We start from the raw sequence: 25,815 nt of genomic DNA on the forward strand, positions 1-25,815 counted from the left end.
AACTGATCAGAAGTTTCTTAGGTTACGATAGTTTAATAAAATAGAAGCAGGATTACATAAGTTCAATTCTTACATTAAAAATCACCTTACAGCACCCACTCAAGTACAGAATTTCCTAATTAGACAAGGATCTACAAGCTTAGAGTATTCCTCTAGGACATGCAGCCAGATGAACAGCAGATATTTTCCTTCATTTCTCTATGTTTGATGCTTCCATAATCTCAAACCAGAAGGCAAGATGGACTTTGAAGTTTAAATCTGATATGTCCATTATTAGTATGCAATTAATTTCACTTAAATCTTAGTTCTACTTGTCTTCTGAATTAATAAACATTTCCATACTGCAACCTACAGACAAAATGTTATCACTTGATTTGCTATTAAAAAACATTGCTTAAAAACTTTTAAACTCAATGCTTTTCAAAGGAAGAGGAAAAAATTGTTGGAGTTATATCTTTATTATGAACTTGAATATAATTTTTATTTTGTATAAACCTTTATGCTGAGAATTAGCATCTAAATAAATGGTGATATGTGCACATTTTTAAAATGTTTTAACTTCACATGTTGGTATCTTATGAGATCAATCATATGCATATAAAGTTTTTCCAGAGTGAAGTTGGTAACTCAGAGATAAAATCAGTAGTGTTCTGATAACAGTTTTACAACTGGCTGTTGGGGCTGGCATGCTAATTTCTAATGTTTGCATCTTAATGTATGCTGAGAGCCATAGCCAAGTAGGAATGACGCATGGCATTTTGGGTTGAAAGGTGACCCTGATCAGGGATTAAAGTGGCTCCGGGTTTAGGGTGGATCCTGCTGGGATTAGGGCATGTTCTGCTACCTTAGTAGCCCACTCCTTTGGAGTTCCCGTTGAGTTGGGGGGTGGGGGGTGGGGGGGTATTCTGAGAATTGGTGCCCAGAGCTGGATGGAGGCAGTGTGTTCACGGGAAGTGTGGGTAGAGTGTCAGTGAGAGTTCGGCAATAAAGAGTTGCTGTTTGAATCTACAAATTTGTGTGGTGGCTCAGTTATTTTGTGCCCAGCCAGACTGCGGCAAATGTAGACTTAATACTCCCTCCATGACTAACTTCAAGTTATGAATTCACATCACTGGACACACAGGAGGGAAGAGACACACATGATCTTCTTCACAGATCAGTAAGAGCTGTCTTCAGCATACCACTGTATAATTTGATCAAATATAATTTGCTGCCAATTGTCTAATATTTTTATATATGTGTATATATGCAAGAAATAATGCTGCCCATTAAACTATGAAAATTTTTTATCATTTATTTTTAATGTTTGCATTTATTAGAAAGGCTCCTTAAAAACATTCTCTGGCCTAGAAGATTTCCCTATCTTCTGTTAAACTTCAGAGAAAGAGAAAGAGATGCAAAGAGAAATAGAAGAGAAAGTTCTAGATGGTTGTGCCATCACAGTTTAGAAATATCAAAAATAAGTTTTGGTCTACTATAATATTAAATGTTTCCCAAAGGCTCATGTGTTAAAGGCTTGATCCCCAGCCTGCTGCAACTAGGAAGTGAGGAAAATTTTTAGAGTGAGGCCTTGTGGGAATTTTTAGATCATTGAGGGCATCGCTTGCAGGGGATTTGGGGACCCTGGTCTTTTCCTCTTCTGCTCTCTCTTTATTTCTTCACTAGGAGATCAACATGAATTCCACATGCTCTCCCCACATGATATGCTGCTTTACCATAGGCCCAAAGCCATGAGGGCCAACTGATCGTATATAGAAACTTCTCAAACCATTGATTATCTTTGATTATCTCAAGTATTTGCTACAATAAGGAAAAGCTGATTAACACAGGGCTCAGACAAATCTTGGTGGGCTTCCAGTGAACCTGCCTTGTGTAAAACTTGGTTTAGTATTGTTACAGGCTGTACTTTATAGGGAGGCCTCAGTGGAATGGCACTGCATAGACTGAATCTTGGAGGTATAACATAAGGAGGGGGCAAATACCTAGATCTCACTCTATCAATAGTCTCTTAGCTTCTCTTTTGGTGGAGTCAGGGTCAGAAGCAAAATGAATTAAATACAAGTAAATGTAAGACACCATATCATAATTTCAGAATTGTTGAAATCTAAAAATATAGTTTTCAAAATAATAGGATATGATGCATTAACTATAGTAACATTGACAACTAAAAATGAGAGAAGACTTATAATGTACCAGACTCTCTGCAAAGCTCTAAATTTCCTTTACATTCAAAGGTACTCAAAGAGACTTCTGATATCTGGTCTAGCATGAAAAAAGCTTAGCAGTCATCAATTCTGGCTTTGTAATAAGAAAAGGGCTGAGCAAACTAAAAATTGATAAGTTTTCCTAGATACAAATGAGAACTAAGGTCAGAGGGTAAATGCAATGCCCCAACAATCAGAGTAAATACAGGCAAATACAAAAATACACACCTTGCTGGAATAAAAACCAAGAAGCAAAAATTTTTGTTGGAACCACTGTTGGGGTAGGCAGATTAAACTGTAATTGATGAGCTGCTGAAGGTTCAATTTGGACAAGTGTGAGAATTAAAAACTCCAGTGGGACCCAGAATAAAAGAAACAGCTATAATTTTGTGGCTTTTACCTCTAGGAGTCCAACCAGGAAGTAATCAGAAGAAAAGTATGAGAGAGAGGGAAGGTAAAGAAAGAGATAGTAGGAAGATAAAGCAAGGAAGTAAAAAAATGAAAGCATAAAAATAACCTATTTTTAAAAAACAATTCCAAAATTTTGAATTAAAAGTGTACAAGGTGACTGCAGCATTTGTGAAATGAGAGACCATTATTTAAGGTGACAGCCTTCAATCAACCACCACTCATTCATTCAGCTATGAGTCAACATTCATTCATTCAATTTTATCAATTTGAATTGATAAATTTCAAATTTTATCAATATAATTAGAGTTTTATTCAGCACCCTGTCTATAGGTTAAAAGAAAATGTTAGTAACAAGGAAAATCAAGGACTCATTTATTTTCTTTTTTTCTACTATAAGCAACAGTTACAGTATGTGCTTCACATGCAAGACAAAAAGTGATTTATAGGCAAATAGCAGTAATTTTTGTCTTAGTTTTAGCTTTAGCTTTTAAGAGAAATCAGTCTGGGGGAATGAAACAACAAAAGAGAAACAAAAGCACCCAAACTGACTTCATAAAATCAAAGGATTTTGGAAAGCAGTTTAATCAGAAGAACATTTAGAATCTTTATTAAAGTCATTGCTTACTGCTCTGCATGGATACCCTTGTTGGTGAGTTCAGATTTATCATCAGCCACATCAGAATAACACCACCTTCAGGGAGATTGTACGACCTATCCAGTTATGCCCTGAAACAATTTCGATACCCAGACATCAAAATTATGATGATGAATATAGGAAAACAGAGTACAGCACACTGATGGAAGAGCTCAAGATTTGCTTTCAAACCAATGAGCAGAGACAAACTACAGTGCCCCCAAGGAATTGCTATATAATAGAAGATGACAGAAGAAAGCAAATTCCAAAAACAGCTTTTCTAGGGGAGAAAAAAAAGTTGTTTTATGTTTATCACTATTAATTATTTTATTTTTAAAGCACACAAAAAAATATGTAGGTTCTTTTTCCTTTTGCCACCCCTCCACCCTAGTTCTCTCTCTCTCTTCAAAATGTTATATGCCCCCAGGGGAAACAAATGCACAAATAAATGAAGGCTTGGTACATGTTGCAACAGTGTGCCCCTTGTTAATTAGATAGAATTTTTAACAACAAAATATAAAGAGATAAACACAAGATTCATTAGTGTTTGGATATGCAACTACTTCCAAGTATATCATAAAATTAATTACTTCAAGTTAGAAGATGGAAGAGGTTATAGTAATAATTTGAATTAAAGGCAAAAGTGTAAAGGGTAAGGAAAGAAGAGAGAAGGAGTATGTGTTAAATAGTAGATATTATAAAATAAAGCACTCTAGATTGTTGAAATCAGGTTAAATACATATAATTTGTGGTTCAAATGTACTTTTCCAAACACAGAGAGAAAGCATATCTATAAAAACAATTAAGCACTTGTGCTTAACATGCTTTTGTTCGAAGTTAATGTTAAACAGACAAGTAGCCAAGATATGCACCTCCCTCATTAAAATCATGATGCAAGTTCCAGCTGGAGGCATTGTATTATATGCAAGAAACATCCATCATTGGCACATGTGAACAGGGGGAAAGAACTCACTCATTGAGATGGATTGGATCTCCATGGTCCCTGTATTCTTCATTGCTCATCACCATCACCAACCATCATTCTTACCATCTTACCATGCTAGAAAGTATACTTAGCATGTATTGAATATAGAATGTTAAATGTTTTATTTAAAATGACTGAATGTAGAATGTTAAACTACTTATTTAAAATCTGTAATGCAAAAAAAGAAAAAAAAATCTGCCTCTTCTGATCCTATATCTTGGTTTTTTAACAATCCCTTGATAGAAAATTTCTTTTAAAATTCTAAATTCAGTGATTGTTTTTTTCTTTTCTGTATGCAAACCTTATTAATTGTAGAGAAAGTTTCAAGATTTAAATATTGGGCCTAAGAATACTTATGACACTTTTAGAAGGAACTGGGTGATTTAAAATGTGAAATCTTGACTACAGATGTGTGACTATGTCAATCCTACATACAAAGAAAACAAGGAAAGGCTGAGTCTTTCTCTATTTCCAAGTCTTCCAGTAAAGACTTCAAGTCTTTCAAGGCTTTATTGACTTGCAAAAAGTATGCCTTGTTTCTTTGAGAAATTTGAGCAGATATATTTCTCCAGAGAAAGAAAAAAAAATAACTGAAGAAAGGATTCTTCTTTAGGAAATAGATGGATCAAGAACTGCTGTAGCAGGAATAATTTTTGAATGCTAAACAGTACTTCAGCAACCACTGATGAGAATAGATGTCTTTCCATTTGAACATGTGCTGGATACACACACACCACCGATTATACCATTTGACATCTAGACCAGATTAGGAGTTCTAGGATAACTCATTTTGACATTTGGATGAGAACAGACACCAGCCCAGCCAACATCAAAGGGTAATGCGACTGATGGACATTGGCTGATGTCATGAAATCAGTGTATGAGAGTCTTTCACAAAGCCTGGTGTCTGATCCATATTGAGCTACATCCCTCTGCTCCCGGGTCTCACTATTTTTTGAGACAGGCCCCTCTAGGTTGTTGAGGGTCTTTCCAAGTTGTTGCTGAGGCTGTCCTCAAACTTGTGATCCTCCTCCTTCAACCTCCTGAATTGTGAGCTTCTGTGCCTGGCCAATATCTTTCAGATCATGAGGATGAGAAAAAGCAGGGCTTATCCCAGTAATGTGAAATTTTAATACATATTCTGGATAATTTTGATATATGCAAAAGTTGGATAACCAGTGTATGATACCTATGGATCAGCTCAATGAATGAATCAGGAATAAGGTTTTCGGGCAAGTTGTTTATATAAACAAGGAAGGACAATTGGTGTTATAAGTGGAACTGATGTAACCATCAGAAAACAAAAAACTATATAAGTTTGAAGCTTTGCCTTAAAATGATTAGAATGAAAGTGTCTACTGCTCCCTGAGAGTTTTTTTTCCCCTCAAGGTATCAGATACCTCCATGAACTCTCTGCTTAGTTTGATAATTTAAAATTTTCTAGGGGCTGGGGATGTGGCTCAAGTGGTAGCACGCTCGCCTGGCATGCGTGCGGCCCGGGGTTCGATCCTCAGCCCCACATACAAAGATGTTGTGTCCGCCGAGAACTAAAAAATAAATATTAAAAAAAATTCTCTCTCTCTCTCTCTCTCTCTCTCTCTCTCTCTAAAAAAAATAATAATAAAATTTTCTAGGAATAAACTTTAACCCAATTAAAATATGAATTCTTAAGTCAATTACAAGGCTATAACCAGTGCATATAATTTAAGCTCATTCCTATTTTGAACATCTGTGAAACTGAAATATATATATATATATATATATATATACATACATATATATATCACACAAACACACATGCCACATGCACACACAGAGCATCATTTATTAAATATACTTCTAACTTTTCCAACACATCTGATTTTAAAACATTTTCTATTTCTAGAGACATATTCTTTGTTATGCTACTGGTTAATTCATACAAGATATAAAAAGAATATTCCTAAACCTTCTACTTCCCTTGTTCTGATTTCAGCCATAACAAATTACTCTAAAGTTGCAGTTTCAAGTTTTCCCATTCTGTAACAATGAGAAGGTCTGTGTAGTAAAGGAAAAGTTTATAGTTAGGAAAGTGATTAATCTCCAATGTAAGACTACTAATTAGTATGTTTTATATATGAGTCTCCTGTAATATAAGTTTATGTTAACTTTCTTACACTAATCAGCCTTGATGATCAGGAGTCATATTTCTAAAACTCTTCTTTAGAATATGAAGTCCATTTGATGACGCAAGAAATGTACTTCTAGGGATGATTTGAACTGATCACTTAGGATACTTGGATAATGTCATTAACTCTTAGGTTCCTAAATGCGCTATCTTTTCTATTGTTCAAGAGATTGGTAAAGGTTTTATTGGCAAAATTTTAACAGTAGAAGAACCAAACTGGTATCTTGAAAATATCACATGAGTCTCAAGTTTCACCACTACATAATACAATGGACCTTCTTAAGAGGATACACTATCTCTCTGGGACTCTTACATATTATTTGTTTTCCAACCTCTTAAAAGATATACCAATATTAATTTGTGTAATCTTATTATAACATATGTGAGGTTTTGAGATGCAAACATGAACTTATTTTCACTATCCTCCTTTTTAACTAGAAATCTTGAACAATTTGAAGGATATATATTTCCTCTGTCTAGTAATATTTTTGCCCCACCATAATGTAATTTAATATTCAGAATACAACAGCTAGTTTTTAAATTTACTCGTTCATTAATTTTTTCACAGTGAACATTAATTCATCCAGTAAACATACCCAAACATTTCATTGAGGAATACCCTCTGTTATCATGAACAAAATGATTAATACTGAACTTTTCAAAGTCATCACCAGAAGCAAGATGGTGCTGAAAGGGAAGAAGGAAACTCTTGCCTCTCCCAAAGCAAAAACGAAAGCAAATGTTTTGAAGACCAAGAAGGCAGCTGTGCTAAAAAGCATATACAGCCCCGGAAGCAGGGGAAGAGTAAGTCCATATATTTCACCCACTTTCTGGTAGTCTAAGACATTGTGTCTCCAGAGGCCACAATGAAAATGAGAAATACCATTAGGAGAAACAGACTTGACCACCGTACCTTTATCAAGTGTTCCCTGACTACTGACCCTGTCATGAGAAATACAGAAAACAGTGGCAAACTGATGTTCCTTGTGAAGACTGGAAAAGACCAGATCAACCGTGCTGGGAAGAAGCTCTGTGAAACTGATATGGTCAAGGTCAATCCCTGATCAAGTCTGATTGATTCAACTGCCTCCTGATTATGAATGCTTTGGATATTACCAAATAATCATTCGATCATACAAACTGCTCCAGCTAGCCAATTATTTTTTTTTCTTTCTAATAAATGGACAGAATGCCTTTATTTTATGTGTTAATTTTTAGGTGGTGCTTAGAATTCAACCCTGTGTCTCACATGTGCTAGGCAATCACTCTACCACTGAGCCACAACCCCAGCCTGCCCATTCTTAATGTATATTTTTTTCACCAAATAAAGAAAAAGAAAAATATATATATAATTAAAGGTTAAATGTATTAATTTGGTCACCCAGAAAGCATTTCTTGAATACTTACAAGTTACAGGCTGTGTTTTAGGTATCAGATATATGTTCTATGTCTTAGGCTCACATATTTAGTATTTCTACACTTTTGTTTCCTAAACAAATGGTAGATTCTAATTCTCTCTAGGAAATCAGGACATTTGGCCTCTTGCATGTGTCTGGTCTCTGGCATTTTTATAGTATTATACAGAGTTTATATAATATTTATATAGTATTTACACATGGTGTGCTTTTGGAATATATTTTTTTTGATATTTTACCAGTGACAACCACTAATATATGGCTTCTTATTAGAGAAATCGATGCACTTAGTGTTGAAAACATCATTCTGGCTATCCAGAAAGAAGAGATACAGATCTTAAATGGTGCCATGAAGAAATTTAAGATTTAAAGACAATAGAAGAAATTGAGCCTGGAAAGGAGACTGAGAAGAAGGTTAAAATTAGGAGATGGGAACAGCAGGAGAGCATGGGGGCCACACAATGTGAAAATGGTCTCTAAAGCCTTAAAAAAAGTTGTTTCAAACTTTTTTGAAGTAGGTAGAATATCTAGCAAGTAAAGAAACAAAGCTGTTCTGTTTTAGTCAGCTTTTTCACTGCTGTGATGAAAGAAGCCAACCAGAACAACTCTAGAAGTTTATTTAGGGGCTCACATTTTCAGAGGTCTTCATCCATAGAGGTCCGGCTCCATTCCTCAGAGCTTGAGGTGAGGCAGAACATCTCAGAGGAAGTATGTGGCAGAAGGAACCAGCTCAAGTCATGATCAAGAAGTAGACAGAGAGAGAGTCCACTCTCCAGATACAAAATATATGCGCCATAGCCACGCCCCCAATGAACCAATTCTTCCAGACACACCCCACCTGCCTCCACTTACCACTCAGGCAATCCCATCAGGGCTTAATTCACTGATTAGACTAAAGCTATTATCCAATCATTTCTCCTCCAAATCCTCTTGCATTGTGTAACATGTGAGCTTTTGGGGGACACAACATCTAAACCATAACAGGCTCATTATATTTCCTGACATAAAGATTATTGGTGACCTTGTTTAAAAAGTGTCTGGAGGTATAGTGGAGGTGGTAGTGATTCTAGGTTGGAATGGATTGCAGAGTCATGGGGGATAAAGCAGACATCATGGATAAAGAAAATTTGGTAAGGGAGGGGGAATTGCAGTGGCCTCTTGGGAACAGGTTAATGAATAAGTTCTGCTATGGTGTTTAATAGGGAAATATTTGCACACATTTAAAAATGAATAATAGATTGTTCTTGTAGGGCTTGGGTAGAATACATGTTCTCACCAGTAGATTTTTTTTTTTTGATTCAGAGTCTCCTATTTATCCTACCAAATGTTTCCAACAAAATTCTTTTAATTCATGGAGGCTTTCTGAGATTAAAGGCAGAGGGGTGCCATTTCAATAAGATCCATTTCATACTCTCAAAAGGGTTAGTGACAAATCCTTAAGTCCAAATGATTTTAAACACGGAGATTGAGAAATTCATATCACCCTAAAAGAAGAGAGACAAGCACCAATTCAAATTACATCATCAAAATCTTCTCAGAGATGTTTCCATTTCAAGAACAAGTGACTTAAATTGCCATGAAAAGGGCAATTCTAGATAAATGAGGCATACCCTGAGTAAAGGCACTGAAACTTCTGCAAATGTCATATATTCACAAGCTGGAAGTAGGTGAATGTAACTTATGTATGAATCTATCTGTCTCCCATGTGGAAAAAGAAAAGTTTTGTCAAGAGAAGAGGTGAAATTCATGTAGGCCACTGTGGCATGGGCTTTGGAGTTTGACCTCTATCATGAAATGTCTGGGGGATCATTAAAGCATCTTAGAGAAAGAATATCATAATCACCCTTATCTACTCTGCTCCTACTCCTCCCTCTTCTCATCCTCCTCCTTCTCCTCTCATTCTTCTGTCTCAAAAATTCTAACTTATACTGAGAACTACTTCTGTGCTAAGAACACTTAAGTATGATAAATGAAATATCTCATTTAATCTTTTAGTCACCGAAACAGATCAGTGTGAATTTTATCCTCATGTTAGCAAGTTGGAGATGAGTCTACTGCTTATACAATCAGTGCTTAGAATCAAATGCCAGAATCTTTACTAATATCACCCACACAAGTCAGCCACAATCCCACCATGCTCTCTCTCATGAACAGGTTCCATGCCTTCCTCCGTACATTGCTCCCTTCTTAATAAATTCTCACAGCTGAGCTCTAGGACTTGGCATGCACTCTTTTGTCTGAACACTCAGGTAGACTCTAAAGCAAGTTCTCCTTACTGTCTTAAAAAGGAAGGATTTATAATGAGGAACAATATCCAAACACAGCAGCATTTTCTGAACACACTGAGAGGCCACACAATGTGGCAAATGGTTTCCTAAACCCTGAAAAAAAAATGCTATATTTTGTTTATAAAACTAAAACTGTATGAAAAATCATATTTGTAGTATAATTCAGAAAGCAGTCTGTGGTTTAATGCCATATAGTAACTATGTGATAGATGAAAATTACATAAACTTGCTAAAGCTTTTCAAAAATAATGTACAAGTGGTAAGTGCATTGAATGATGTAGACTAGGAAAAAAACAATGCTGAATTTAAAAAAAGAAGCAGCAGCAACAATAGTTTCTGTTTTCTAGGATCTATCTAATATCTGCCCTGCATCTTTTGTGTGAATAATTAGTTGTATGTATGTCAAACAAGGCCCTATTTGCAGATCTATTCAGACAGTAAGAAGAGATGGATCAACTACAGGTACATAAATGAAATTGGAGACTGTCAAGATTTCTTTTTTGTATGTAAGACACTATGGTGGTCTTTCCTTTCCCTGGAGAATTATAATGACCCTTTAAAAATATTCTTATAGTCCCTTAAATAGGGTTTATTAATGCACCAGTTAAGAGGAGTGTTCTTATTTATTTAGGCCAGGGAGCAGGTTAGATCTCAAGAATGTGTGTGTGGGGTGGGGTGGGGTGGGCAGAACAGAGAAACAGCCAAAGAGATTTTCACTCTAAGGAATAACAGAACCAAGAGCACTTAGGAGCTCTTTCAGTTCTCCTTTTCTGCCTTGTAAGTCAGTTGTGTTATCAAGGCAGAATTAGGTCCACTCCATTCACAGCTTTGCCTTCAGTATTAATTGTGATTAAAGAGAAAGAAAAGCCTGGAACCAGTCTTAGGTTTATAGCTGACCACTCTGAGAAGCAGTCACCAAATGATCCAAGGGCCCAGGGGCAGACTGTCTCTCAGAAGTCAGAAGGAAGGAACAGGTAACAAGCTACTGCTAGGAGATAGACCCTTGCTGGGATTTCACAGAAGTAACTCAGGGAGACCTGGACCCTCTGTGCTTAGGCAAAATGGGGCTGTAGCAGACATTCGTAGTACCCTCAGACCCCTTGGATAGTCTCAGGGCAACCATGTCTGTCCCTCAGAGCACTTTACAGCATACTTCTTGTTCCTGCCACTCTCAGGCACTTTGTCCTGAGGGAAAGACATAAGAATGGATGAACTGACCATGGCTGCCTAGCTAGGAACCCAGCAGTGACTGAGGAGTGAAGAGGCAGTTTCCCTGGCCTCCAGTCTGGACAAAGGCATCTCCTGAGGAGCTCCCTGAGGGCTCCAGCTGGGTCTGGACTCTAGGAAAATCAATTGTTGGCTTTCTCCTGGGGATCTTCCTTAACAAATCACTTGTACCTAAATTCTTGCATCAGGGCCTGCTGCTGAGAAAGCTAATCCAAGATTGTGAACAGAGGCTCAATGTGACTGGGAGAATGAAGGGAAGTTAGAGCTTTTAGTTAGAGAATTCAGGGATCTGGGTCATAATTATGTAAAAGTGTTTATAACATACAGTGGACTTGAGGATGGCTTCCATGTAGTGACCCTCAACCTACCTCCTAAGTTTCTGTGTGGAATATTAAATTCATTAACCATTCCCTGCTCTCTCTCTCAATAAAATAGTTATAGGTTTTTGGATTGTTCACTGTTTTATGGGAACAAAAAAAGGCTGTATCTGCAAAAGCTTTTCTTAAGTGCTTTTTTAACACAAAGAATTTTACAAATACAAATAATTAATGAATGCTCAAGTAGGTTGTTGACATGACTCTTTAGAAATAGGAATTTGGAAGAAGAAGTTGTGCTCCATTTGTGTATGGTGTATCAGAGTGTGTTCTGCAATCCTGTATTACTAATTAGAACAAATAAAAAATTTAAAAACTAAAATAAAATGATGTAATATTTTCATGTAAACTAGGAATATTCTCCTATATATTTAAATCATCTGTACATAACTTACAACATGTAATATAATGTAAATGCTTTGTAAATGGTTACTATATTGTCTTGTTTAGGGAATAGTGACAAGGAATAAACTCTGCCAATATTCAATACAGATATAATTCTTTTTCCTAATATTTTCCAGTTGTAGTTGGTTGAGTCTACATTTGGGGAATCTGCAGACACAAAAGGTTAAGTCAACTTTAAAAAATATATTGTTCATTTCTTGGAAAAAAAAGAAATTTGGAAAATGATTTTCAAAATTTAAAAAGGATTAATAATCCAAATGTTCCTCCTACTTTTATGGTATTTACTATGTATTAGTTGTGTTTTTAATTATAATAGTCCTCCTTTGCATGATGGTTATGTGAACATCTAGACATGAAGTTCTTTATATTTCTAAGGAAATAAATGCAGATGTTTGCCAAATAAAGAGACATGACAGTTAATAGATCATTTTATACCAAATACAGATATTTTTCTTTTTTTCTTTCTTTCAGAACTTGACTGGTTCTTATATTAATCATGTATGAATATCCATAGGCAATATATATATATATACTTTTTTAAATAAATGAGTAAAATTAAGTATTTTACAAAGCTGTAAATTATTTTTCAAAGCTGAAATGTAAAAGTACTATCCATAATATATTGCCTCCCTCCTTCTTTTTACTTCTTTATCTCTTCATGCACACACTACAAATCTTTTAAATATAGATTGTTGAGTGATATAATATTTCTCTTTTTTTAATACATTCATTTGGTTTTACTTATTATTAATCTGATTACTGAAAATCATACAGCTTTCATTTCAACCTGATTATCATCCAATATTCTGTAAGAGCTGGGGACTATACCACAAATATTTTTAATATTATTAAAATATGACCAAATATGGTATTATAAATTTTCATCATACTAGGGAAAAAAATAAACATTGCCAAACACTTTTAAACAAACAAACAAAAAAACAATAATATTTATTGTATGTGTAGATGTTTTAATAACACTCCACAACCTCACAAGTTGGTCTTAGAGTTTAAAAATGATTATAAAGTCACTCAAGGATTATTGTGATGTCCTACTTTCTTAGGATACAGTGAGAAAGGAAGGCAACTATATCACTAGAGATGGCATTAACAACACAATATTATTATACCTGTGATGTTAAGTAGTTAATACCACTATCCGTGCTGTTAGCTACTGGTTTGTCTGTATTATGGTATTCAGTGATACTGGCCAATGGTATTACTATAAAAACATACTTGCTGTCCTTGATAGCCACTCCTGCTGTTCCTGGAAAGAACATTTCCTGGATTGCCAAAATAGCACATGGCTGGGTGACAGAGTGGACTACACAATTAAGCCATCTGTTTGCTGGCTTCTCTAATTTCTCTGCTTCTCCCTCTGCTTTGCTGCACAGCTCAAATATGGCTTCCATTCGAAGGAAGACCAGATGAGGAAACAAATCCCTATTGTATTTCCTAGGTAATTTTAACTAACCACTTCCCAAGCTAAAAGAAGAGATTGGCACATGGTATCCTTTGCTAGGACTATATCACTGTTTTATGGGAACAAAAAAAAGGCTGTATCTGCAAAAGCTTTTCTTAAGTGCTTTTTTAACACAAAGAATTTTACAAATGCAAATAATTAATGAATGCTCAAGTAGGTTGTTGACATGACTCTTTAGAAATAGGAATTTAAATGTAGTGTGCTTGGAAGACACTATATTTAAACAGTCCGATACACATAGAAGGAAAAAAACTGGGCTGGAAAATCAAATAAAAATTCTTCATGGAGGAAAAAAAATCACTGAGTCACTTAGATCTGATTCTATGATTGAAAATGTCTGTCTGTCTCAAGGGCCAATTTAAAACCATCTATGACTAGAGGAAACAGAAAAATAACTCCTTTTATTTTCTGCTTCAATTTATTTTCTGGACTGAACTACACAAAAATACACACAAAAAAATTAGAAAATGTTTACTTTGTTATATTGACTTTCTGAGAGTTGGCAATATGATGCCCGAAGATTGAATTTAATATATCTCATCATTTTCTCTCATGCAGTGGAATTACTTAGCTGGTTGATTGCCTTTTTTTTCTTCTTCTCTCTTTTTAAAACATTTTTCTAGCCCACTGGCCTATTCCTTCGTTGTTTCCACAGGAAAGCTTGGCAGTCATTGATGCACTATGGAGTAGTAGCTATCAATTCATTGGAATTCAGTAATTTCACTCTATGATTATGTATTGATTTAGAGATTAAAGTAGAATTACCTCTTTCTGTTAGATTTTTTCCCTATTGGCAAAGAAAAAGTTCATGGCTTTAGAAAAACACAGTAGTTTTAGCTATTGTTTGAAATATTTTTAAAATATCTATTTACTCAAAAGGAAACTACACGGGTTCTTATATTACACAGAACAAAAAGTATATCTGTATTTTGGAAAACTATAGATTTTTTAATGTCATCAAGTCAAAAGTTCAAGTTAAAGGTTTTTTTTTTTATAGATCAAATGAAAAAATATTCTAATTATTGTCTGATTTGGAAAATGGAAAGGTTGACATTGAATTCATTTAGATCACAAACACTTAATGCACACTTACTTTGGTTTAAAAAGTTACCGTGAGGTTGAGATTCAGAAGAATAAATAGGGCCCATGTTTCTCTTTTGCCCAAAGTACATGCAGGTAGTAAAATAATTGAAAAGGAAATGTTATACAGTTGAAATGTAAGGAAAGAAAAGAGGATGGTATATCTCACATGTTCTTTATCAGGAAAGAGTAAAACCTAGTGTGCAGATATCCCCGTTTGGACACAGCCCTTTGTTAAAAAGGATTCACAACAGATCTCAGAGTTTGAGAAAAGGAAAATTGGATTATGCAATTGTGCTTTATTAAATACCATAGTGATATCTGAAGTAGATACGCTTAGTAATACATTCCAAATATTCAACTCAAAAGACAATACGAAAAATTAGAGACTAAAAGGACATTACTCCAAATGCATATTGTGTAGCACTATTATGATATAATTAATCAGCGATGATACCCAGAAATTAGTGTGTTACACTATCAACTTTGAAAGGAAGCATCCAGTAAATATGTACATCACCAAGTCAAATGTTAGACTCTTATAGATTCAGCTCTCTAAAATGCCTATTCATTTTGTCATATTTTTTTTTATTTTACTTCAGGTGTATTACTTGGTTCACTGTGCTACCTAATTCCTATTGTTAACATCCTATTTTTAAATATAGATTTGTCATAAAAATCAATTCACCAGTAGCAGTTTTCACTATACCTTTCATTAAAGATATACAACTTATTTTTAATTTTCAAAATCAATAAAAATTTTAAAATTTTATTGATATAAATTATATGAAAAGTTTCCATCTAAAAAGCTAAATGCATTTCATAATGCCTCAAAAAGTGTATATACTGATTTCCAAAATATTTGCTAAGTCTCTTCAAGGCTGAGCAAGTTCTAAAAAAGCTCAAAAGCTATATTTGAAGCAATTTTCATGGACCCAAAAGGCATGAATCTATATTAAAATTCCATATTAAAATACCATTATTCTCTCCTGGTGAACTCCTGCGACTCACCTCATTCAAATATAAATAAGGGCACTAGACAGGAAGCTTTTCCATTGTTGCAGAATATGCTAAGTTATTGTCTGGTGCACAAATTCTAAGACTGTGCACCTTTCTCCATATTTTTATTCTAATTAGGTTTTAGGCAATTGTTTATTGTATCTATTTGGAGGAATGTGTTTCATGCTGTGTCCTTCTTTAAAAAGATTAAGTACTTCATCAATCCTTAACCTCTTAGTGTGTCTCATTAGTTTGGTAATTTATTCATCAAAATACACTCTGAGAGATGTTGGGATTGAAGAGCTGGTGTTGATCCAAGAAAGCATGCTGTGTGGTGCCATGAACCCTATCACTTAGAGTAATGTGCCTGCCCAAGGAGAGGGAGAGGATTCCTCCAGAACAGGAGAGAGACAGGAATGTTTGTGCCTTTCTGCTTCCAATCCACATAAAATCTTTTGAGATATGCCCACCTGTAAATATTTTAGAGGTTAAAAAATGCTATAGAGCTGTAGCATAGGGTGAGCTATGTTTATAGAAGCCAAGAATTCCAGGAACTCTTTGAAATCAGCATTTCTTTATATAAGTCACTGCTACAAATTAAAGGAATATGAAAGAATCATTCTCAAGCTGGAGAAACTGTATTAATACTGAAAGCATTTCAGACATTTTAATAGATTGAATTACCACTCACAATGGGAAAACAGCTTATAAAGGAGTTATATATTTTACATACGATTCTTTTGTTATGTGTGAGTTAGAGAAAGAGTGTGTGTGAGGCAGTGGAGAGTGAGAGCCAGAAAGAGTGAGAAAGAGAGTGAATAAGACAGAAAGAAATCGTATATATTGCATAAAATGGAAACGAGTTAAAATTCAAACGCAATGCACAATGTGCGTTCATACATTTACTTTTTTTAAGTTGGCTCTGACTAGTTTGGACCTCAATTATTCTGAGGAGCTTATTAACGAAAATTTGAAATTCAAGCCTTTGTAATGATGACAAAAAATTCTCTGATAAAAACTGTGTGCTGTGTGGCCCTTACAACGTTATTCTGTGGATCAGTGGTAGAGCACTTGTCTAGCATGTGGAGGCACTGGGTTTGATTCTCAGCACTGCATATAAATAAATGAATAAAATAAAGGTCCATCAACATCTAATGCTATTCAGCTGAAAAGCATTATTATTATTATTTTAGTAAACATTTGATCTCCTGTCTCATTTTGGTAGATATGTGCCCATCTGCTACTCATCATTCTTTCTGGCTTAGTGAGGCAAGGTAAGTGTCTGATCTGATTCAGGTCTCTCCATGGATAAAATCTGAGAAACCCTGTGGTTCTTATAATCTAAAAAATTAAAGACAAGAAGAAGAGAAGTGAAAACAACGAATAAGAGAAGAATGGAAAGCAGCATAAAAGACAAAACCCCCAAAAGTATGGAGATTAATTTTATTTGAGTTATTGAGATGGGGAAATAAAAAAAAATCATTGTCTCAGCAAAAAAAGGTTGACAAGTTAAAGTAGAGAGATGACAACTGGATTTTTTTTTTTTAATCAGGAAAGACGGCTAAAATGGAAATATTTATCCTTGCATCTAGCTGGTTTCCTAGGGAACAATTCTAAACTCGGTATTCATGAGACAATGAATGGGATGCAGAAGGTCAGTCTAGATTTGTTGGCAGGTTCGGACATAAGAGGTGAAGTTACATGGCTGACTTTGTCACAGGTGAACAAGGGAGCCATCTGCAAATCTTAACAAGAATCATAAAACAGGCTGGACAGAGATTCACCTGCAAAAGGATGGTTCTTTGAGATATGCTGTTTTCCATAAACCCCAAAGATGAGGATTTAGGATAACAAAAAGTTGGGGTTGACTTCTTAATCACTGTTGTTTTCCGGAGCATGTATCTGAGATGAAATTTAACATTACCAGCAGAAAGGCCAGAGATGGGAAAGAAAAAAAATCATTTTTAAATTTAGGAACATTGCATTCTTTATGTTCAATTTGCTCTAAATAAAATTCATTTTATAAACTAAAACTTTTTCAAGTTTTCTTAAATATCCAATTCTCTGTTGTTTTTAAAACTTTATTTCTAAATTTTAACTTCGTTTTGATATTTATATTTTCTTTTATAAGCAATTTTTTATTCTATAAGACATTTTTCTTACATAGGGACCAGGTAAAAATAACCTGGTTATTTTCTCCAGGAATTATTTGTTCCTGGAAGATATGACAGTAAACTGATAACTCAAATTTATGATGAATATGTGCTTGAAAATCATTTTCTTAATTTAAATCAATTTCTTAATTTAAATTATTATTTATATGTAAGACCAGTATATTTCATATAAATAATTGGACATGAACAGCATCATCTTTGGATCTGTTTATTTTTTTAACATTCCCCTCAACATTCAATATAATTTACTGTGGATATTTTATGATTAAAGATAAATTCAACTTTCATAGACAGAAAATTTATATTGATTAAGTAACCCAACATCTCCATTTTATTTAGATAAAACTTTATGCAGAGGATTTCCTTAATTTACACAAATAGTTGTTTTGAAGTCCAAGACTAAAATTTAGATTTATAGACTCCTAATGTAAATTAATTGCATTGCAACATATTCATAGTCATGTTTTGGAGATGAATGGTGAAATTCTCTTAATATGACCATTGGCATAGATTGAATTTAGAATAGGAAGACTAAAAAATACCAAAAAGCTATTCATAGGAAAAAAGAAAATCTAAAAGTTAACATCATTACTGGAAATATGCAACAGAGAAAAAAAAAAGAAAAATGTTGCTGTCAATAAGAAATAGTGACAAAACAAGATCAAGCCAAAGGTGCTATCATTCTTAACAGATTAATAACAGCTTCCCTTTCTTAAATGCCTATTCTTAATGTTTTTACAATTCAGGCCAGTATTGACAATTGCTCACCTAGATTAATATGAAAGTGTAAATCTGATGTCAGTTTGCTTTGATAAAAGTTGGAAAGCAGATAAAGTTGATCCAGGTCTCTTAATGGCTTTGCATACCTAATGCTGATTTGCTTTGTCAATGAAGGAAATGGCAATTGTTTTTGGCATATTAATTTCAGCTCAAGGGTAGCCTCTGGTAGTTTTCTAAAACTGAGCCTATGAGGCAAACAAACATCTTTTCTCCTTTAAGACAGAAGGTATTCCAATGGCAAGATCATACCAAGTCAAAAGTAGAAACCAAAAAAATCAATCACAGATTTGAGAGTTCTCTAGATTATGCTCTTTATCATTGATTTTGTTATTTTTTTTTGCTTGCTCATAGGTTTTCTAGGAATCAAGACATTAAAGAAAAAAAGAGAACTATTGCTAGAAATCCAATATATAAAAACACGAAATACTAGTGTGATAAGTAGAAATGAAAAGTTAATTAAATTATTCAATTATGTCAGCATCATATTTTCATATAAATGATAAGAGGATTATGTCACAGTGTAGACTTAATAACTTACAACTTCTCTATAGCAGCAACTCATTATAAAGAAAAAATGGGGTTCAGCTAAGAAATGCAACCACTATACTTTCCTCTTTCCATGTTAATCCATTGTGGGACAAAAGGTACACTCCAGTTTTAATGATAAATAATCTAATCAATAGAATATTTAACAATAAGTAATCTAAGCAATAAATAATTGAAGCAATGTTTATAGTTTGACTCTGGAAGGTTCCCAGAGGTTCTGGAGGTTTGGTTTCCAGTGCAGCAATGTGCACAGGTGGAGCTCTTAGAAAGGGATGGATCAGGAGGGATCTGACATCTTCAAATGGATTAATCCATTGATTATTTATAGCTGATGGCTTATTGGGAGGTAGTAGAAACTGCAGGGTGTGGGAGCTAGTTGGAGGAAGTAGGTCACTGGGGGTGTTCCCTGAAAGAATATTGCTTGTCCCCAGCCCCTTTCTTGCTTGCTCTCTCCACTTCCTGGCTTCAATGATGTGACCACCTTTGCTGATGATGTGACCCTTCCTTCCATGGTTTTCTGCCTCATCACAGATTGATCAATTGATCATGGTCTGAAGGTTCGGAAATTGTGAGCCAATGTAAATCCTTCCTCCTGTATCTTGATTTTCTCAGGTATTTTCCTCACAAGCTTACCTCGGTAAAAATAACTTGGCTATTTTCTCCAGGAATTTCTTGTTTCTGGGGAAGGATCCACATCTTTGGCTAGTGAGGGAACATTATGTAAGAAAGATATCATCTGTGACCTTATCCTTTCCTGTTTTGCTTGTATTTTTTTTGTCCACTTTTATGGTACCTCATAAACTTTTCCTAAAGTAGACTACTTAAATGTAGGATCAAAGCAACCAATCTATGGTCAGCATACTTTCTGATCATGCTTCTGATTTCATTCCTTTATGCTTTTGTTCTTATCTAAAAGTTTATTAGTCAAGATTTTAATGTAGTTTACTTAGAGTTGCTGAAAGTTTTCAAGGTTTTTAATCTACTCTTTCAGAAACAAAAAAGATTTAAAAAATCCTCAGATTATTAGACATATGATTCATCATCCTCTAGAATCATTTGTCCTATTTTCTGGATAACTCAGTAATATTCAACTCTCAATTTAGATACTAAACTAAACATTACTGAGGTGCTGTTTCCATTATAAATTAGGGAATCTTATAAAAAGTCTTTGCTTGAGTGACTGGATATTTCTCACCATAAAAAAGAATATGACTTGACACTGTGTTGGGCACTTAGATATTCAATTATTAAAAAGATTTAAATAAAATCTGTATAATTTGGTTGAGCCCACAGATATATATCTTTCACTTCATATAAACTCTACCCCAAAATCTCTGAAAGTCACATGTTTTAAAGGAAGACACAGCATATTTTTTTACCATTTGGTAGAAAAATAACCTAAACACTATTCTTAGTTTGCCTTCATATTATATTATGTTTTTTGACCTGAGTTCATGAATCTTAGTATACAAATGCTAGATTAGCATGATCACAGTCATGCAGATGTCATGGATTTAATTCATGTTACAAAAACAACATCCTGATGAAAAGAATGGAATGTATTTAAAAAATAGAAAATGCATATTTGGAATTATCAATTGATGAATCAATTGCCATTATTTTCAAGAATATTTTTAGGTCAGTAAGTATGTCTAATTGCTTATTTCTAGTGTCAAACAATTGATAGTGGAATTTTCAAATAATTTCAGTTGTTGCATAGATTTATTTTTCTAGTGAGTAGAATAGTATTCTTACTAATCTCTTACTTAGAGGTCTTTATTTGAAGATTCATATATTTCACTTAAAAATGTGAATATGAGATGGAGTTTTTTTACCAATATCTTAATGTTATTTCTCCCAATAATTTAAAATAAATGTACTTCTATAACATTCATGATTAACATTGAATGTGAAAATATCTATTCTGGAATCATTATTTAGAATAACTTTGGATAAATGAGTTTTGCTCAAGACTAGAGGAATATTTTAGATTCTGAAAATAATCTATGTTAAAACTTTAACCTGTTTTAACATAGATATGATTGAAATAAAACCTGAAGAGAGGTATATACACCATCAGTAGCACACACAATCTGGGCTTTTCCAAATATAAATTTCAGCAGATATAATTTTTGGTTCATAAGTCAAAATTCAGGGAATCTTTTTAGATCTGTAAAGCCATGTATTGTTAGTGATAAAGAGCTAGAAAGACTCATCTTGCTTCAATTCTCTGATTAAACCATCTGCCCATAACACTCTAAGTAATTGACTCACAGATGATACTATTTGAAATTAAATATTTCCATTTATTCCCAACAACAATTATTTCACTCAGAAATCTGACAATAAGAATAAAAAAGCGTCTCAAATTCTAACAAAGGACATTATTGTAGTAACTTGGCTTGATTTTCCATTAATGATTTAGGCTATTTGAATGTCATTTTAAACATAAAGCCTAACTATGTGCTTTGGTAAACAGCCAATGTTTCCAACAACCTTTTAATATTTCTATATGCAATTTATTATGTTGCATATGTCACATTTTAAAAATTTGAGTGTAACAGGTATAATATGATTAAGTAAACAAAACACTTTCTTATATTTAAATAAAACACCAGTGATATTTTTAAAAGCTGCTTTAAGCAGTTGAAAGGTATTTTTATTGAAAATGTATAGAAAAAAGTTTTTTATGTCTTTTTCCATTAGGATGTTGTAAGAACTCTGTCAATAATGTGCCACGACTTTTTAAAAATTTTAGTTTCTACATAGTTAATAAATTACGTAAATATTTGGTTCCTTGATTACAATTTAGTCTAAAATTGCTACTTAATTCATTTTATGAGATCCCATGGAGAGTTTCATTTAACATCATTCTTCATCCCTTTTGTAGTCATAAAATGTAGTTATGTTGTTTTGTTTTCCAAGATTGAAGTAGTTATGTCCATCTAAGTGAAACTTTTTAGAATCAGTAGCCCCTTTATATTCATCGATGTTTTAGAAGGGAAAAAATAGATTTTATAAGCACTAAATTATGATAAAATTATTCCTAAATGTTATAGAGAAAATAATGAGGATTTGTTTTATTGGTCATGCATCAGAGTTAAAACAGTTCCTTAGCACCTACAGTAGGCAATCTCTTTTATTATTTTAAATCAAACTCTAGAGCATGTGTCCTTAAATAAGACATCAGGTCTGTGTTGCTGCCTCTTTCCTTTGGTATAACTCAGAGACCACTTGTCACTAATGTAGACCGTGATGGGCATCCACTGGTGCTATGTCATGTTAACTGTAAGAGTTGTCTGTGCCTTCATGAAGAACCCCCAGATTCACTAAAGCATTTTGTGTTATGTGTTTTCAACAAACACTTTTTATCTAGGAAATGTTGTGTCTGTAATGCTTGCTCCTCACATGCTCAGCTCTCTGTTTAGCAATCAACTTATCAGAAAGGCCTTTCTAACCCCTCTGATCTCAAATAGCACCTACCACTTCCCATCCCATTATCCTTCTTTATATTTCCCTATAGCACTTATTTCCTCCTAAGCTAGTAGGAGGGATTTAAATTTATCATCCTTCACAACTTGGAGAACTGCCTGTAGAAATTATCTGCTTTTTGCACTTTCAGCTAAAAATTACATAGCATTGTTAAATATGTAGAAGGTATTATAAATAAACATTTTTTGGGTAAATGAATGCATGAGCTCTATGAAATATTTGTTTATTTTGGAGATTTCTGTTTCTCAGTTTAGAAGGGGAAGGGGTTTAGCCACATAAAAGCGCATATTTTATTTTGGAAGTATGTGGGTATCTTCATGAGCAGTATACCTTCAGCACTGATTCATAATGTCTCATAAGTCCACATGAAAATAATAGAGATTTGATTGTACATGATTTAAATGTACCAAAATGTACATATCTTAAAGTTGTATGTCCAGTTCAAGTTCCTCGATCCAATATTTAAAGTGCTGCATCTGAAAATATTAAATGAAATGAGGTGACTATGTTATGTACTTCAATGAATTTTCCTGGTGACTGGCCCATATCCTCCTTGTCAATGGGCACACTAGTTCCATAGCTGCTGTTGCATGTTAGCTGATAACCAACCAGATACCTTTTACCCATAGAATTTCACTCAACAAAACATAATCTCAGAGATGTTTCCCTCCTCCCCAAATAAGCTGATGACATACTGATAGGGAGTCCACAAATGTGGTCCACGTTACCTCAAAGTGGGGCTAAATTTGCCTTGTAATCTGGGCTACAGAGTGCTGCATACAGGAGCCACATTCTTGTTTCATTTTTATCCTGTTCTTTATTCCTTTTCTCCTAAGAATAAGCCCCAAGAAACAAATACTTGTAATTAGTTTGTATAACTCTGACCCAGTACACCCAGTCTGAATATCTTTGACTGATATTAAGGACTCCTGTATTATATATATATATATATACTTGATTATTTTAAATTCTCTTATGAAAAAAATTGCTTCCAAGTTAGATCTACAAGTCAAAAGCAGATTGAGAATGAATTAGTTCTCCTGTTAAATCCAGGGCCATTTGTGTAGCACAGATGTTGAAGTCTGAATAATGCTAAAAATACAATACCTAGCTTTCTATTTTAATTTGTACAATGTCAGAATCCATACAGAGTTATATCCAATATTGATAAATAGAACTACATAGATATTTAAATTACCAGTTTATCAGAAAGTACCCTAGTCTGTAAATTTTCTTTCCAAAGTTTATTTTTCTTAGTTTATTATCAACCAGTGGTGCAATGGAGCCATGATGTTGTAACTGAACCACTGGAGCACTTTGTCACTGGGCCTTCTGTAAATGATGCAATTCTTGCAAGCTTATAAGTAGTAAAGCAGGAAATCAGTTGTGATAAATTTTATATACTCTTGCATACATTCCTGGGCTTGATTTGGGTGAATTTTCAAGGAGATTCACTTCATATTAGTTTATATCAATTTGCTATATGTTAGGATCCCTTAGCGGACTTTAAAAAAAATTGTTTATAACATTGTATTAGTCAACTCTCTGTCACTATGATAAAACACCTGAAATGATGAAAGGAGAAAAGATTTAGCTTGACTCAGGATTTCAGAAGTTTTAGTACATGGCCACTGCTCCAGTTGCTTTAGGCTCATGGGGGCAAAGTGTCATGGCAGAGCTCATGGAAGATGTGGCCTGTTCACCTCATCCAAGCCAGAAAGCAAAAAAAGAAGAGAGGAAGGAGCTTTGCTTCCAATTGCTCCTTCAAGTTCATGACCCCTTGACCTAACTTTCCTCAACTAGACCCCCTGTCATTATGGCTCTATCAGCACCCAGTATTCCCATGGCCTAGAGACCAAGACTTTATCACATGGACCTTTGGGGAACATTTCAGTTCCAAAATATAGCAACCACCAGAATTTTTAATGTAATTCATCAAGAATGTGGCCTGAGAATCAGTATTATTTTAAAAGTCTAATGTCTTAATATCACTGTGCCTCCACAGTTAAGAATCACTTCCTACCATGGCTTGCTAAGTAAAGAGTATGCATGCCAATTTCCTAAGGAACACCAAAACTGAAAATTCTTACACTGGTAGAAATTTGTCCTCTTAACCTTATTGAGCACTGTGAATGGAATGTGTTCTACTAGTCCATTGTCAAGAAGTCCCTCTTTTATCTACCATGGTAGGTCCATTCAGTGCCTTTCACCACAGTCACGTGTCACTTAATGGTGGGATAAAGCCTCAGGAACATTGTTGGACAATTTTGTTATTATCCAAACACCATGGAGTGTGCTTACACAAACCTAAGTGATGTTGCCTGTTACACACCCAGGCTCTCTGATACCACTTATTGCTCTTAGTCAATAAGCCTGCTCAGCATGTTACCATACAGAATACTGAAGGCACCTGCCACCCAGTGCTAAGTATTTGTGTATCTAAATATGTCTAAACATAGAAAAGTAACAGTAAAATTGCTAGCTGATAGAAATTTTCAGCTCTGTTATAAGATTATGAGAACACCATGGTATAATCATATACATGGTCCATCATTGACTGGAGAACATCATCATGCAGATATAAATAGCAGATCTCTAGAACTTATTCATCTTGCATAATGGAGTACTGGCAATATTTCTTCCCTTGGGGATTATTCAACAATAACTGGAGATATTTTTGTTGTTGTTATTGCAACATCTTTAAGGATGCTACTGATATCTCTTAAGTAGAAGCCAGAGATGTAAGTAAATTTTCTACAAGAATTACATAAGACACTTTCCATACATTAAGCAAACAATTATCTGCCCTCAAAATTCAGTAGTGCCAAAGGTGAGAAATTTTGTTCTCACAAAACATTTACTTAAGAGGCTTATCTTTAAATTTCTCTAGTATCTATAATAATATGTCTAGTCAAAGTCCTTCTTAGGGCACATTAAATAACAACATGATCCAAATTAAAAACCCCTTAAAGCTCATAAAATAGATGACACCAAAGTAGCAGCAATTTAATTATACATTATATTCTGTTCATAAAATTTAAACTTCCGTGCAGTGACTGATAGTACCATAAGAGTGGTACTTTCAAAAGTTACCAGTTTGACCAAGCAAAAAAAACAATATTTGAATCCTTCAAACTCTCTGGAGTATACT

At 34.2% G+C, this 25,815-nt stretch overlaps 1 protein-coding gene across 3 annotated transcripts in view; it reads right to left on the reverse strand.

The window, feature by feature from the left end:
- Positions 1-25,815, reverse strand: part of LOC144372485 (transport and Golgi organization protein 1 homolog) — a 161,572-nt gene that overhangs the window by 104,402 nt on the left and 31,355 nt on the right. The window lies entirely within an intron of this gene.

This window comes from Ictidomys tridecemlineatus, unplaced genomic scaffold, assembly GCF_052094955.1.
Source record: "Ictidomys tridecemlineatus isolate mIctTri1 unplaced genomic scaffold, mIctTri1.hap1 Scaffold_110, whole genome shotgun sequence".
Lineage (NCBI taxonomy): Eukaryota > Metazoa > Chordata > Mammalia > Rodentia > Sciuridae > Ictidomys > Ictidomys tridecemlineatus.